The 16,568-nt window shown below is 41.0% G+C and overlaps 1 long non-coding RNA gene across 4 annotated transcripts; it reads right to left on the bottom strand.

Moving 5' to 3' along the window:
- Positions 1–2,438: 2,438 nt before the first annotated feature.
- On the bottom strand, positions 2,439–10,243 carry LOC307161595. 4 transcript variants are annotated; one of them, XR_013821755.1, is made up of 7 exons: positions 9,962–10,243; positions 9,756–9,812; positions 9,421–9,508; positions 8,990–9,060; positions 8,743–8,826; positions 4,234–4,375; positions 2,439–2,536 (listed from the first exon to the last, which is right to left on the bottom strand). It is a non-coding gene; the product is annotated as an uncharacterized lncRNA (long non-coding RNA). The 4 variants fall into 4 exon arrangements; XR_013821756.1 differs by lacking the exon at positions 9,756–9,812 and having other exon boundaries at positions 9,962–10,111; XR_013821757.1 differs by lacking the exon at positions 9,756–9,812 and having other exon boundaries at positions 8,965–9,057; positions 9,962–10,093.
- Between the last annotated feature and the right edge of the window lie 6,325 nt (positions 10,244–16,568).

Genomic DNA, 16,568 nt, shown 5'->3' with positions numbered 1-16,568 from the left:
GCATCTAGCTTCTGCAGAAGTACCGTTGCAGATTCTTCAACTTCCTCCCTGGAGCTTGCCTGCTGGTGGACATGCAGGAGGTGGCTGCATTCTCCATCCCAGCCCGGGATGTAGTTTGTGTTAAAGCCACGGGGGATGGTTTTCCTTGCTGCCCCAAGGAGTACTCTGCAGTAGGCTGCATACCCAGCGCCCACGTCGGCGTTGTCTGGGTCTGGGAGACAGGATGATGTCTTTTCTGTCTCCTCAGTGAATGACTGCCAATTTGCCTTACGAAAGTTCCATCTCCTGACGGGTTTCCCTGCAACTGGCTGCACCAGGGATGGGACCTTTATGATGGACGGTCGGTGGTGTGAGCGGGGGAACCTATCCAGGACACGTCTCTCTGGCTTTTGAGCCGTGTGCCACACAGCGAAAGCCAAGTCCGGGTTGGTGTGGGTGTTCCAGCGTGCTGAAAAGAAGCTTGGAGGTTCTTTGGGGTCGAACAGCAGTAACGCATTGGCACTGGAGGCCCATTGGCTTAATGTCTCTCCATTTGGTGTAGTATGACTGTAACCCCAGTCTATGTGTTGGCAGTTAAAGTCCCCTGCATAGATGGCGGGTGCAGGTGCCGGTGGAAGTGATGCCATGGTCAGCATTGATGGTGGGGGCTTGTAGACATTGACAACCGTTGTGGTCTGCACCTTAGTGGACAGCCATTCGATACTCGAGCCTGGTGGAGATTGGCCAGTGGCTGTCCAACTAAGGTTGTTCCTTACAAAGGTTGCAAGTCCATGCTGTTTGCTGTGGGTAGACCCAGCAAGCTGGAAACCGGGCAGTTTGAGGATGTTATCACTGTCACGGTGTGTCTCCTGGAGGAGGACGGCTGCTACTTTGTGGGAGTCAGCGAGATGGTAGATGACTTCCATTTTGGCGGTGGTAAGGCCCTCTACATTAAGTTGGAACACCGACAGACCTTGGTACTCGATGGTCGGGATGGTCACTCGTCCTGACATGGACGCACCATGTCCCTTCAGTCTCTTGCACCTCGGTCTGCCAGCTAGATGATGACTGGTTGGCGACATTAGTTTCGCAAGCTGGTCTTGCACCATTTCTTGCTACTCACGGAGGAGGCCGCGTGAAGGCTGTCGTCATCTCCTCCTGTCGTCAATGCTTTTTAATGCCCCGCGGAAACCCTGGCTGATCATAGCTGTACAGGGCGCCTTATTATTTTTCATCTCCATAAATATATCTAGTAGTAAAGCTAATGCAAGGGCTAGAAATCAATTAAATCTTTTGCTGATACTTCCTTGTCATCATGGAGATCGGAGTTCATGGTTGCATAGCAACGACAGACGCCACGGGACAGCAAGCGCTTGTGGAAAGGAGAGAGCGGCGCGCTCGCGCTTTCCACTTGTTTTTACACATCTAGAGAGACGTTGTTGATTGTTTGAGCATGTGACTGCACGTTTCTCCTTGTTTTCTATTGTTATGCGCAGCATATTTCCCGCACGCACAAACACAGCCACAGACAATGAATTGTTCGGTTAGCGAAGAAGACCGAATGATGCATAGGCTAATAATCTTTAGATCCCCCCCATCCCAGATAGCACACGTACGTCGGGCCGACGTTGGCCCGATGTACAAAGTTCCATCGGCACGATGTCGCTCAGAGATCGTTTGCTCATCGGCAATATGTCGCCTCGACATCGGCCTTTGATCGCAAATGATCTCCGGCCGATGTTTGAACGATGCAAAGCTGTAAATCTTTTGGCAGCTCTGCATGGGTTTTATAGGACCTTTATTTATATAGGTCGGACCTTTCGGGCTACTCCTTACATTAGACACCATGCGCTGCTTTCATTGACGCACGCACGCACGCACACACACACACAGAGAGAGCGGAGATCGCGCTGCAAGTGCAACACTCACTCAGCAGCACATAAACTGTAGTCAACATTGCCCCGAGACTTAAATTAATGATAAAATAGCTTTGATACTGAACACATGCAACTTTCATCCCTCAAAATGGCCATATTCAAGAAAAAAAGTGGAGTAGTTTTACAGTTCCATCTTACCTCGCACTCTTTCAACGTTAAACATGCTCTGCTTCTGTGAACAGTAAACCCCGCCTTCTATGATTTGATTGGCTATCTATTTGGATGGTCGCTGTAAGGTAGACCAGCCTAAAATGTAACTTTTAAACCTTTTTGCCATCCTAAAAACAGATGGAGCAAGAATTTCCAATATTGAATTTCCAGTTTGGCCATTTCTAACTATTGACATACTATTGTTATTATTGACGTATAATTATAGGACTTGTACCCCTCAATGTCTATGTACATGTATACAGCCTTGGAGTTACTTGACTATCCAATATGAAAAAAGTAGGCTACACTGACATTGAAAAATATCTTCTTAATTTTGTGTGTAACTGTCTCTAGTATAATGAACAGACACAATTCAAGTTAAGACATTTTAATGACACCAGAAAGAACTCCAGGAGAAAAGGGATCAAAAAGGAACAGCAACAATGTAGAGAAGGATTCTTCCTGGCAACCTGTAACAGAGTGAAAAACAATGAGAAAAAGCAGTTAGGACTAAAGCTAAGAATAAAATTGTCATTACTCTGGATAATATAATTAAAAATCTAACAACAATCAAAGGTACATCAACTGGCAACCCATTTAATAGTTTAATAGGTTTAATAGTCTATTTAAAGGGAATGATTGTGCTGGGGAGTTTGCTCAAACTATGGCAGCGATACAGCGAATAGTTGTTCTAAAAGACGGCGCCGTCCGCGGAGCGCTTTCAAAGGCCTGTGAAAGCATACTGTCAGTTAAGTTGTAAGTAGATGCTAACTGTTTCTCATGGGTTCGTATTATGGTATTTTAAACATTTACAGGGGTAAGTCTGTGATTTTATTGCCATCCGAATCCATAATGTCAGTGTTTTTTCTCACCCAACCCGCGTATATTTCTGAATTGCTTTTATAAAGAGCACCGCTTTCTCACATAACGCAGTGAAGCAGCCCCTGCACAAGTGAATAATTGATTCTCGAGCCACCGATATCAGCAGATTCAGCAGCATCGCCACGGGCAGCACTGGGTAACGTCACACGTAAGAAGGAATATCTTTAGCAGCTTTCTAAGGTATGGTTCGGGGAACACACCTATAAATGGTATACCTTTAGTTAAGTTATACCTTAAGAGTCTTCGTAGCACGCTAAGAGACAACGTTATCGGGAAACCCAGCCCAGGTGTTTATGAATGAGACACTGAATTAATTGGTTTTAAAAGTGTTTCAATTAATGATTCAATTGAGTATCTTTTTTTTAAATAGACTGAAACATGTTATTCTGATGTATATTATCGTGATCTCCATTTTAACAAACAAAAACGATTTTAAACCAAATAGATTCTCAGTTTATCCTGAATTAGGGGCATATATCGTTCACATATCGCATCTAAAATGTGTGGAAAGCGCTTTCTCCTACAAGTGCTAGTGCTCCCGTGGCGTCTGTCATTGCTATGCAACCATGAACTGCGCTCTCCATGATGACGAGGAAGTATCAGCAAAGGATTAATTTATTTCTAGCCCTTGCATTAGCTTTACTACTAGATATATTTATGGAGATGAGAAATAAAAACTCGCCCTGTACAGCTATGATCAGCTGTTTGGCAGAGTTTTCCATGTTGTTACGGAAAGGCCAAAGCTGATCGGTTGGTTTTTGTCACATGACCTGCGGTGCGCTTGTGGCATTCTGAAAAGTTGAGATGTTTTCATCTCGCTGTGGCATATGCGCGCCTGGAAAAACGAGCACGCTGCATTGCATGCGCGTCACTTCTATTATGGTATTACCGGTGTTGTCACACTTTGATTAACTGGTGGGGAAATATCCGAACGTATGACTTACAGAAGGTACAATTAACTAAGAACGTTTCGGGAAACACGTATTAACGATAAGGCACAGCTTAAGGTATAACTTAGGAACGACGTAGCGTTAAGAAGGTTTCGGGAAATCCAGCCCTTATCATAATTAATAACGTGTTTCCTGAAACGTTCTTAGTGTTGCGCTTTTATTGAGCAGGTCATGCAATAACATAAATTAGTTATTTACACCAATAATGTGATGCGGCTGCTGGGCAATCTGGTGAGTTTTGGAGGTGGAGCATTGAAGAGAGGGGTGTGTTTGTTTGGGTTCATTCCAAATATCAACAGTGTCCAACAGCGTTTTTGAAATATCGCTTACCCCACCTTAATATCTGGCAGTTTTGTGTCCATCTATAGTTGCCATCATCTGAAGTCTTTGTGAGTGTTGGTGTCATTAGAAGTCATCACAAGTGAGGCTGGATCCAAACTGGAGCTGCTATAATCTCTAGTGAACTTGCTGAGCATCCTGATATAGAAACAGGGAAGCAACAGGAGAAAGATTAGCATAGCTGCAGTTCATATTATTTCAGGCAAAAGATGATCATGTGCACTTTTTACTATTTCATCACATATTAACTGTAAAACAAGATTATGAGATGTGTTAATTGAATGCTTGGCTAAAGAGTTGTGTCTTTAGTCTAGATTTAAATTGGGAGAGTGTGTCTGAGCCCCGAACATTATCAGGAAGGTTATTTATGAAAGTAAAAGAGTAGCAAAACTCGAGAGCATAAAGATGTGAATTTGAGAACTTGTCCCCTGTAAAATACAAGTCCAAAGTTGAATTTAGAGATTTGCACTCGCAGAACGTGACTTAACGCATAGACAGTGATATTAAAATAAATAAATGATAACTCTGTAACAGGGTATATGCAGGAATCATAGAGATGAATTTACTACCTTTTACTACCTTTTTTACTACCTCTACAATATTTTTTACTACCAACACGACATCAAGCAGCAGCCCTTTTTTGGGGGGTGTGGGAGGGGTATGCAAAGCACCACTTACTACTTACTATAAGGTATAAGTGTGACACTGTCACACCCATCATACATATTAGTTTTATCCTTGCCACACGCAAAACTTTTGGGTATATCGGAGTCAGTGAACATGTTTTCGAACAATTCCCCAATGCCCTCATTCGAATTATATGAATGATGGTTGGCTGCGATGTTCAGGCACCAGAGAACCTCAGCCCTGAGGTCTGCTGTCTGGCTATCGCTGCCGTGGTGGTGCTGGTGGCACTGGTTTGCTGCTGAGGTGGTGCGACGACAGCTGACCTTTAGGGCTGGGCGATATGGACCAAAAGTCATATCCCGATATATTTAGGCTGAATATCGATATACGATATATATCCCAATATTGTTTCCGCAAACTGAGAGCAAATGTTCAGTCAAAGTCAAAGCCAAATATGACATGTCACAAGTAGTTTAACTGAAACCGGCTATTTCAGTGAACAGTTGCAAAATCAAATGAATAAATAATAAACAGGTTTCTTCACCTTTGGGCTGCGCGATTATGACAAAAATCATAATTGCTGATTATTCCCTTGGAATTGTAATTGTGATTTATTAATTATGATTATTAAAGTTTACATTAAATATATATAAACAAATTGTGTGTTAACATGTTATAATTTGCCTATATATATATATATATATATTATATATATATATATAATATATATATATATATAGGCAAATTATAACATGTTTACACAAAATTTGTTAACACACACAAGTACTGTCCCCCTTTATAACATAAATTGTAAGAATATGACTAATAGTAAAGACTAGTACTAATAAATAAATATTAGACCTATGCTAAAGCTATTACATAGCAGTCCCAAACTAGTTTTTGTTAATACAATGTTGGTATGAGCCACTAGTCATTTAAAAATATAAAAAAATAAATTGTCATTTTGGGGTTAATATGGAAACGACTGTTACCATGGTGAATACACAATACTAACAATAACTGTTAATGAAACATGGAAACTGCTCCTGGTGAACAGAAAGAAAATCATACCTGCATTACTTTTAATTCGTGTAATTTACAACGTAACGGCATTGCATGCTCGTAGTTTCTTTTGCACTTTATATACAGTGAGGCGATACACACCGCGCGCCGCCGCATTTGCGCGTGCAATTGAGTGTGCGCTACGAGGATAACGGCTGACAGGACAAGAAAGTCAGTTTTTCTGAGGTGAAAGACTTTATTTCAGCGTACACTTATGTCACTGACTGGTAGTTCCTATTGTGCTGGGTTTTCTGAAGTAGTCATGATTCGCCTCTCATAACATAACGCTCTAAACACGCACGCAGAGTGGAAAAGGAGGGGCGGAGAAGCGGGGAGCAAGGATCACAGCGCGTTTGAACTATATCGATATATGCGATATGGTCTAATTCCATATCGCATTTCAAAAATATATCGAAAAATGGAAACTCATACATTGAGGTGGTGATGAAAAATTTACTACCAAGTCAAATTGCGTTTGTTACATTTTACTACCTTTCAAGGGCCTTAATTTTGGTAGATTCTTTTTACTACCTTTTACTACCGCGCGGACACCCTGTGTAAACACCAGACATGGGGACTTGTGACTTGGTGACTTGGACTCGAGTCGACTCGAGTCGCTATTTTTATGACTTGTGACTTGACTTGACAAAAAATAAAATACTTGAGACTTGACTCGGACTTGGAAGTTAAAGACTCGGGACTTGACTTGACTTGAGACACGATGACTTGAATGACTTGAGTGTTAATCACATCATGTTTTCAGTTTGAATATAAAATATATAAATTATTTTTAAAAATAAAGTTGATTACCCAGCTGGAGCGCAGGCTGAGAATAGCGTTGTCATGACTGGATCACGACACTATCATCAGTCGCGCGCACCCTCTCGTACCTTGCACACCACGCCCACTTAGATCAGATATCATATCAACATGTCAGCCGGAGGGGTACTGACTCCGAGGGTCATCGCTTTCGGCTTCAAGAATTATTCACAAGATGGCAAAAGACGAACAGCGCTTTGCAAGACATGCAACATTAACATCGCGGACAGCCAGACAGAGCTGCGAACTCACGCATTCACCGTGAGAGACACGCAACACTTTTCACATGCTCTCACGCCACACATTCATTTTCTCACGCACAGAAAAATCGCGACGCAAGAGCAGGTTACTTATGATATAAAAAAAATCTCAGCCCTCAGATTATGTCACTTTTATTACGAAATTCAAACAATAAATACCGTTTTGGCGCTTGTAAATGTGACGCGACAGATCCCTATAGCGGCAGGTGAACCGATCATCTCTAGCTAGTAAATAAACACGAATGAACAATGTTGAAAGATACAGTACAACTAACCGAAATGTATATTCCTCATACCAAATATCGACCAATCAATCAAACAAATGGGTCAATAAAACAGCTGGAGAACAATTATGTCACATAACATTTACCCCAGGAAAGCCATTTGATGACCATAATATGGCTATAGCACGTTAGTTGGCTAGAAAAAAAAGTATTTTGCTAAATATGTGTACTATTACATATTTATTATATTTTTACATATATCATTAAATAAAGTTGTTGTTATTATAATAAAAAAAACGCATTATATATCTCTCTGTATGTTTACAGCATTAGGTGAGTTGTTTTTTTCTTGAGAAAAATGAATGGCTATCTTGTGTAGCCTACCTAATATTTATCCAAATGAGTCAATATTAAATCAGATCACAATAATTGAATTGAATTTAAATAATAAAAAAGCATAGCTTACCAGAAATTGTACTATGTAAACATTGTAACATGTTGTCACTAAACCGAATACAATTCAGTTTAGTTACTAAAATGTTTTGACAATCACAATACACTTATTGTAAACACAGTTTACGTACAACATTAAACTTCGATACATTTTAAACACTGTTGGCAGAAGTGAAAAATAAATAATTTTATGAAGTTACAATTTTGTTTGATTCCATGGTGTATTTTACTGAACATGAGTATTTACAATGCAAATCCAAATTGTTGTAATTTATTGACAGTTACTTATATCTGGTCTTTTCACTTTATTTAGATCAGATTCTGCAGGTAAAATTACAATAATAAGGTGACTTGACTTGGACTTGACTTGACCTACTACAGGACTTAACTTGACTTGACTTGACATAGCCTGTGACTTGACTTGACTTGACTTGCCCAAGTAAAAAATACTTGGGACTTACTTGAGACTTGAAGGTTAAGACTTGAGACTTACTTGAGACTTGCACATGTGTGACTTGGTCCCATCTCTGGTAAACACCATACTAATTAAAAATAGACTGCTATGTACAGTTAAGCGTTTTCCTCACATAGAAAACTGGTAGAAAACGCTTAAAGGTCCCATGGCATGAAAAGGTCACTTTCTGAGGTTTTTTAACATTAATATGAGTTCCCCTAGCCTGCCTATGGCCCCCCAGTGGCTAGAAATTGTGATAGGTGTAAACCAAGCCCTGGGTATCCTGCTACGCCTTTGAGAAAATGAAAGCTGGTAATAATCATAAATGTTTCTTGAGCGTCAAATCATCATACTGTATTAGAATGATTTCTGAAGGATCATATGAAGCTGTGATGCTGAAAATTCAGTTTTGATCACAGGAATTAATTACATCTTACAGTATATTCACATAGAAAACAGTTATTTAAAATTTGTTATATTATTTCACAATATTATTGTTTTTAATGCTGTCTTGGTGAACATAAGAGACTTCTTTCAAAACATATTTTTTTTACCAACACAATTAGTGTATGTTTGACATTAGTGTATGTTTGAAGTTTTACTTACTAATCATATGGTTCATAGCGCCTTAGAGATGATGATCCGCCCAACTCTGCTACGGTGGAGGCCAGGGCATCAACATTGAAGGATCTAGGAACACAACAAACCATTTGTCACAGAGCCAACAATATAATGCCAGGTTTATTACAAGTAAGAAGCTATAGCTAAGCTATAAGCTACAGCAGAGGTGAAATGCTTTTCTGAAATGAGTTTATGAATCTATTTGACCTGCATCTGGGCATGGAGTACCTACGGCCTGAGGGAAGTAGCTTGAACTGGCAGGACAAAGGATGACTAGGGTCAGCTGCCTTCTTCTTTTGTCTTCTGTTGGAGTAAATGTGTGAGAGAGGGGGAAAGTTAATGCCTGCAATCTTGCTAAACGTCCTAACAATACTCTCTAATCGTTTTTTGTAGACAAGGAACCAAACCAGCAGATAAAACATAAGGTTAAAACAGACTCAATAAAACATTCTCATCAAAGTGGGGTCAATGTTAAAATTCCTCAGTCTACGGTAAAAATACATTCGCTGCTGCTATCAAAACATAGCTTACTATCAATTATTGTGCCAAGGTACTTGTATTCTTGTACTATCTCAATAGGTTGGCCATCAATGATAGTGAGGGGAAGAGGGGGGCTCTGTTTCCTAAAATCAATAATTAATTCTTTAGTTTTGGATTTCCTACCTGTATTTCCTACTTCTCCGGCAGCAGCTTTCTTCAGAAATGTTGAAGTCGTGGAGCTTTCCCTCTGTTATGGGTTATTTTGTTGCTGCTGAAATCACATAACATTTTTTTTATCAATATTTGTTTACCATTGAGCTAGTTTCAACCAATTTTCTCACTCCATGTAAGTGACGTCACCGATTACATACGTTTATGCTTACATTTGTGTAAAATAAATTAGCTCACTTCCAAGTAAAACCTTTACAAAACCTCTCATACACATAAGAGGTGATTAAAAGCCCAAACTTTCATAAACAAAAGCTCAACCGAGTTAACGTTAACTTAGCTTAACTTACCTCTTCTGAAAACGGTTGAGATGCTAACGGACTTTTTCCGAAGACACAAAACCATGTCTATAAAAGTAAATATTCAACATAAGCGTATCAATTACAAGTAAGAGAAGTGTCAAGAACAGTTGTGTTTATTATCCGTGTGATTTTAGAGACTAATATCACCTGGAAGCAGTGAAAAAAACAGCGAGAGATGGAGTTTTCCTGCTTACCAGTCGCAGTGGTCCCGCGGCGTTTCCATGGAAACTCTGCGCCGCGGCTGCTCCAGTGTTTGAAACAAGCGGCAACCTCCCCGTCTCTCTCATAGACTGTAAATCATAGACTGTAAAAAATATGGACGTAGTGTCCGTGACGTCACCCGTAGGTTTCTGAAGAGCATTTTTGAAGCCTAAAGTAGGCGGAGCCGGCCGTCGCCATCTTGGCCTTGCGTCACTCCCGGATAACAGAAAATGGGCAAAGAGGCGGGGCGTGACGGGCTTTGGTGGAGCTGAGGAACCTGGCCATAGATATGAGCCTGGCTATCTGTAATCACTAGCTCGAGCCTCGACGTGATCGAGTTAGCTGATTATGTAAAGCCAATTAAAGTTATCTATTTTTGCCCTTCGAAATATTATAATAGTTAAAAGACATGGCTACAAGTGAGACTGTGTATTGTGATTCTGTAAAATGTCGTTTCACCTATATAAGTAATGGCACAGTACACAGTTTAATCATCTTAAATCACAAAACTTGACCACAATTAGCAAATGTCACTAATACACAATTCTGCTAGTTGAAAATGTATTATGCAGTAACTACTTCGAGAGTGTTTGTGTGTGACAGTGATTTATGTGCATACATGTCAGTCACTCTTTCTTATGGTCCGTCAGCGCGGCATCGCTCAAGTTCGTAGAGAGCTTATTCAGTCCATTTTAAATTCTGATTTTGGCCGCCTCTCAAATGGGTTAAACCATAGATATATTGCCTTTGAAGTGCAAGTAAATGCGCTAGAAAATCCGCGCTCATTCATGTGCATTTATAGCATGGACGGAGAAAGCGCCGACACCTGCAGGATTTCACCTGACAGTACATAAGCATATTATAATCCATCTGTTCCGTGAGAGCAGAACGAACGAGCCTTTATTGACGTTTTTTAATTTGAAAACTCCAAAAAGCAACGAAATTGTCAGACATCCATTAGTGCATGTTCACGGAGGAAAACAACTGAACGATACTCGACAACGACGGAATCCAAAGCCGTGGGCTTTGTACCTAATGTTTGTATTCAATTGTATGAAATAATCCGGAAAAAAGCACAAACACCGCAGTGCAGAGAAGGCAATTTCAGCAGCTAACATTTGCTGAGGTGAAGTGACGGCTAGTAACAGCAGACAAACGGCTAGCATTGACATCAGCGACAACCCACCTGTCACTCAAGTGGCCACAGCCACACCCTTAAATTAAAATATTAATCAACTAAACGGATGATTTATAAAAAACTGCACCCCCCTCACAGTTGTTATGAAGGGCAAAATTAGCTGTATAGACCAAAGCCACATAGAGATCCAGGCTGTAAACATGTTTTTTTCTGCTGTAAAGTTGGTAATTTTAACATGGGGGAGATACAGATTTGACTCACTTCTGCAGCCAGCCCAAGCGGCCAGTCAATGAATTGCAGTTTAACTCACTTCCGTGTTGGTTTCAAGAGAGAGACGGGGAGGTTACCGCTTGCTGTAAATAGACTGTAAAAAAAGATGGACGCCCCTTCGCTCTCTTCACAGTCCCGCCCACAGCCCGAGAGCGCTTCGGTGCCGGAAGTAAATTTCCCATTCATTTCTCCCATTGACGTTTTCGAAAATCCGTATCTAAAGAGTTTTAGAGCATGTCTGAGGATAACCAGCTACGGCTGAACTCATAGGCATACAACATATCATTTCGAGTGAAAAAACGGCGAGAAAATCCAAAAAAAGTCAAAGGTACAACAAGACTGTGTACATATTTTCATTTCCGAGCGAAGGAACTACTCATCCCATAAACCACCGCGCCTCACTGAAGTCGACTGAAGCCACAACCGCGAAAGAGCCTTTAGAGCGACTTTAAAATCTGACAGCCACGCGAACTTTTTCTTGTGCCGTTTATAGCAGTTCTTTCAGTAGTAATTGTGTAAATAGACTGGAAAGCATGATTGGCGGTCCGCGGCCCACGGGTGCAGATCTGGCGGTCCGCGCGGCGTTCTGCTCATCAGTTTCAGCGGCCCACGGGCAGGTTGCTGACAAATGCCTCAACAATTTCCCACTTGTGGTCCATGCTCATTTTATTCATGAAATTATAGTTCATCCTTAATTTTAATAACATTTAAAGTATTTTCTTAATAACAAGTGAAAATTAAAAAGTGAAGGTCAGCAAACCAGAAAGTGCATCATATTCAGTTTATTAACTTGCCATGAATTATTACACAAATGTTCAGTAAATGCATGAAGAGCTCTCTATGGCTCTGGGTATGCCTAAGCTAAATATTGTTTTGACAGTGGCATCATAAAATGCTTGATATGACTCATACCATATATGAAGACTCCTCGGTTCAAATGTCACATCAGTGATACCGTGCAAAAAAACGCAACAGTTTTTTTTTTTTTCTATTTATCTTGAGTCTTCACGAACTTTCGCGGGGTTTACACGAGCTCCACCAATCAGATGCATCACTGTGGGATTGTTTAGGATTGTGGGTAATGAAGTACTTCTCCAAGACATCGCGAATAAAAGGCATTTATCTCAAAACAAGGTTAGTGCCCCATGAACTTTTGGCGGTTATATGAGCATATATAATCGCTTAGTACAGCCGTAGCTGGTTTTAAGTCTACCATGTATGGTTACGTTTTTATGGCTTATATCCCGACTGTCAATGGAGAAATTGTATTGAATTTTTACTTCCGGAACCGGCTGTGGGCGGGACTGTGATGCTCTATGGTGCTGACATATTGGAACTTGAGTCTGCGCAGTAGCGATCTCGGGACCAGACCTGCGCAGTAGTGAGCAGGAAGTAAAGCCGCGAAATCAACGCTCCGCACTCACTCTCGCAGAATGCACTCAGGGAGAGTGGATTCTGCACACTTTTTTAAAAATTGATTGCAGTACGACAAGAGGCTTGTTAAAATAAAGTAAATACAATCTCCTCAGTCCTCCGAAGATCCTGAAAAAAATGTCCGTTGGTGCTTCAGTGACTACTTCGGCTCAGAGAACCTGTCAATCACAGCTGTCAATCATGACGTTACACCACCGCTGTCAATCATGACGTTACACCACCGCACGTAACTAACTAAAAACCAACTTATTTTTTAAACAGACACTTGAACTTACATCAGCGTGATAAAAACTACAGCAAATGAAAGAAACCACCTTTGGAAAAAAGATATTTGAAGTGTAATTTAATTGTTTAGTTGGTCTCACGTCCCGTTGAATAACACGGGGAGGCGGGGCTTATGGCCATAGACTAAAAAATATGGACAAAGCGTCTGTGACGTCACCCATAGACTTTCTGAAGAACGGGTTTGAAGCAGGTTTGAAGCCGTTTATGGGGGGTATGGGCGGCGCCATCTTGGAAAATCTTGGGAAATCCTAACCCCGCCCACCTTCTGACGCAGCGCGCGTCACTCAGCTCGCTCTGCTACTCCGGTTATCTATGTATGTATATTTTAGGCAACGAAATATGTTATAAAACACCATACTAACTCTTTTCGTTTTCATTTAAAGAAATCTTAAACATTATAGCCACACAAATGTGGTTCACGCAACGCATATTGATTATATTCACTGCACATAACGTTTGCCTATTTATGAAAAAACAAAATATAAAACACAAACCTGCCTCTTTTCATTTTAAATATAATATAAAAATATTAAACATTTTATGGTCCAGGCAATATGTGCATTTGTACTAAACAACAGATTTTGCAGTAAACAACATTACAGATCATCTTCGTTGTATTAAAATTTAAAATGACAAAACTCAACCCAGTCTCTTTTTGTTGAATTTCAGTTTTATCAATATTAGCCATTATAAAAGTATAAGTAAAAGGTATAAGAAGCTATACAAATAAAGCAAACAATTCAGTCAAACATACAAAGTCAGCGCTCTAGTCTAACCATACATCGGTAAAGTTAAATAGCTTATAAAGTTATGAAACTTCCCCTCAGCCAAAACGATTGCACAGGGAAAAAATGATAGATTCAAGAGACCAAAAATCGCCCATTAGATATACACAAGAATTATGTCTCATGTTTAACCACTACAGAGACGTCAGAGTCCGCGGCATTGGCGGCAAACCTAGCCGAGGAAAGGCTGCTCCAGGCGGGGTACATGAACGCCGAGCGCCCGGTCATCGCTGGATCAACTGGATAAAATTTTCATAAATCTTTAAATAAACCACAGATTTGAGCTTTAAACAACTACATTCTCGCCTGAAAAACTCTTAAAACTACATTTCATGATACAGAAACAGTAGTATTATATGTCAACTGTATTAAAAAATGGCGCTTCTTATGTTGTCATTCTCCGTGGCGCTGCCTTGTCAGCTGTCAATCAAGCTGTCAATCAAAGTTAACCACGCCCTTATTGTCATACATTTTATATCTAAATACGATCTAAACTAACGAGTTAGAAAAAAATTCACCCCCCTCACAGTTGTCAGGCACTCGGAAGCTATCGAAAAATACAATAAAAGTCCATGGGACCAACCTGTAAAAACATGAATTTATGCTGTGAAAACGGACATTTTAACAAGGGGCTATGGACATTTGCTCCCTTTTGGGACCTCCCTCTAGCGGATTTTCGATGTATTGCAGTTTTTCGCACTTTCGGGTAGGCTTCATTTTTCAGATCAGAATGTTGCCTCTTGCTTATGGCCTATACTAGGACCAGTCACCGGGGGGCGATCGAGGCGTTTTGGCTTCACTTTTCAGGGCTTGTGCGGCACGCTTGGTCTCTCTCTTGAAACCAACACGGAAGTGAATTAAACTGCAATTCGTTGACTGGCCGCTTGGCCTGGCTGCAGAAGTGAGTCAAATCTGTATCTCCCTCATGTTAAAATTACCAACTTCACAGCAGAAAAAAACATGTTTACAGCCTGGTTCTCTCTGTGGCTTTGGTCTATACAGCTAATTTTGCCCTTCATAACAACTGTGAGGGGGGTGAATTTTTTTTATAACTCATCCGTTTAGTTGATTAATATTTAAATTTAAGGGTGTGGCCACTTGAGTGACAGGTGGATTCCCGCTGATGTCAATGCTAGCCGTTTGTCTGCTGTTACTAGCCGTCACTTCACCTCAGCAAATGTTACTGCTGAACTTGCCTTCTCTGCAGTGTTTGTGCTTTTTTTCGGGATTATTTCATACAATTTAATACTTGGGTACAAAGCCCACGTCTTTGGATTCAGTCGTTGTTGTCGAGTATCGTTTGAGAGAACAACCAGCGCTGTATTTCAGTTGTTTTCCTCTGTGAACATGCACTAATGGATGTCTGACAATTTCGTTGATTTTTGGAGTTTTCAAATTTAAAACGTCAATAAAGGCTCGTTCGTTCTGCTCTCACGGAACAGATGGATTATAATATGCTTATGTACCGTCAGATGAAATCATGCAGGCGTCGGCGCTTTCTCCGTCCGTGCAATAAATGCACATCCATGAATGAGCGCAGATTTTCTTGCACTTCAAAGGCAATATATCTATGGTTTAACGGTTTAACCCATTTGAGAGGCGGCCAAAATCAGAATTTAAAATGGACTGAATAAGCTCTCTACGAACTTGAGCGGTGCCGCGCTGACGGACCATGAAAGAGTGACTGACACATAAATCACTGTCACACAAAAACACTCTCGAAGTAATACACAGTCTCACTTGTAGCCATGTATTTTAACTATTATAATATTTCGAAGGGCAAAAACAGGAACTTTTAATTGGCTTTACATCATCAGCTAACTCGATCACGTCGAGCTAGGTGATTTCAGATAGCCAGGCTCATATCTATGGCCAGGCTCCTCAGCTCCACTCACGCCCCGCCTGTTTGCCTATTTTCTGTTATCCAGGAGTGACGCAAGGCCAAGATGGCGACGGACGGCTCCGCCCACTTTAGGCTTCAAAAATGCTCTTCAGAAACCTACGGGTGACGTCACGGACACTACGTCCATATTTTTTTACAGTCTATGGTTTGAAAGCGACTTGAAAGTTCACGCGCACAACGCGACATCGGCCTCCCGTATAGTGGGCCGACCTAAAGCCGACGTAACGGAGCTGGGAAATAGAGCACTGACTGACAAGAGATCTGCCTACGCGTGGCCGACGCCTTTGCGATGTTATAGAGAGGGAGGCCGACGCTCGATGTTGGGCCAACGTCGGCCCGACGTACGTGTGCTATCTGGGTATGTAATATTCACAACAATAACCGTTAAAAATACTGTCATTTGTATAACAATGGCAAAATGTATGAATACTTACACACATACGTAAACTCCTCCATCGTTAGTTATGACCGTTCTGACTGGTGATGGAGTGGTGCGCGAAATGACAGTTGGGTGATCATGGCTCTCCACTTCCTGTGAAGTGATGTATCGATGTTCCCTTATTCCCTATGCCGTGCGCAGTGCCCTTCGAACTGAACATGTTCGCTCCCTTCGGATTAGAATCTAATTTAAGATGGCGGAAAACCCTGTAAAGTCCACTTCGCAGTCCACATATGGTCAAATGGAACGCACCTGTTGATTGTTTGAGCATGTGACTGCGCGTTTCTCCTTGTTTTCTATTGTTATGCGCAGCATATTTCCCGTGCGCACAAACACAGCCACAGAC

The sequence above is a fragment of the Squalius cephalus genome (assembly GCF_949319135.1).
Source record: "Squalius cephalus genome assembly, chromosome: 7".
Taxonomy (NCBI): Eukaryota; Metazoa; Chordata; class Actinopteri; order Cypriniformes; family Leuciscidae; genus Squalius; species Squalius cephalus.
This window is presented reverse-complemented; position numbering and strand designations above follow the sequence as displayed.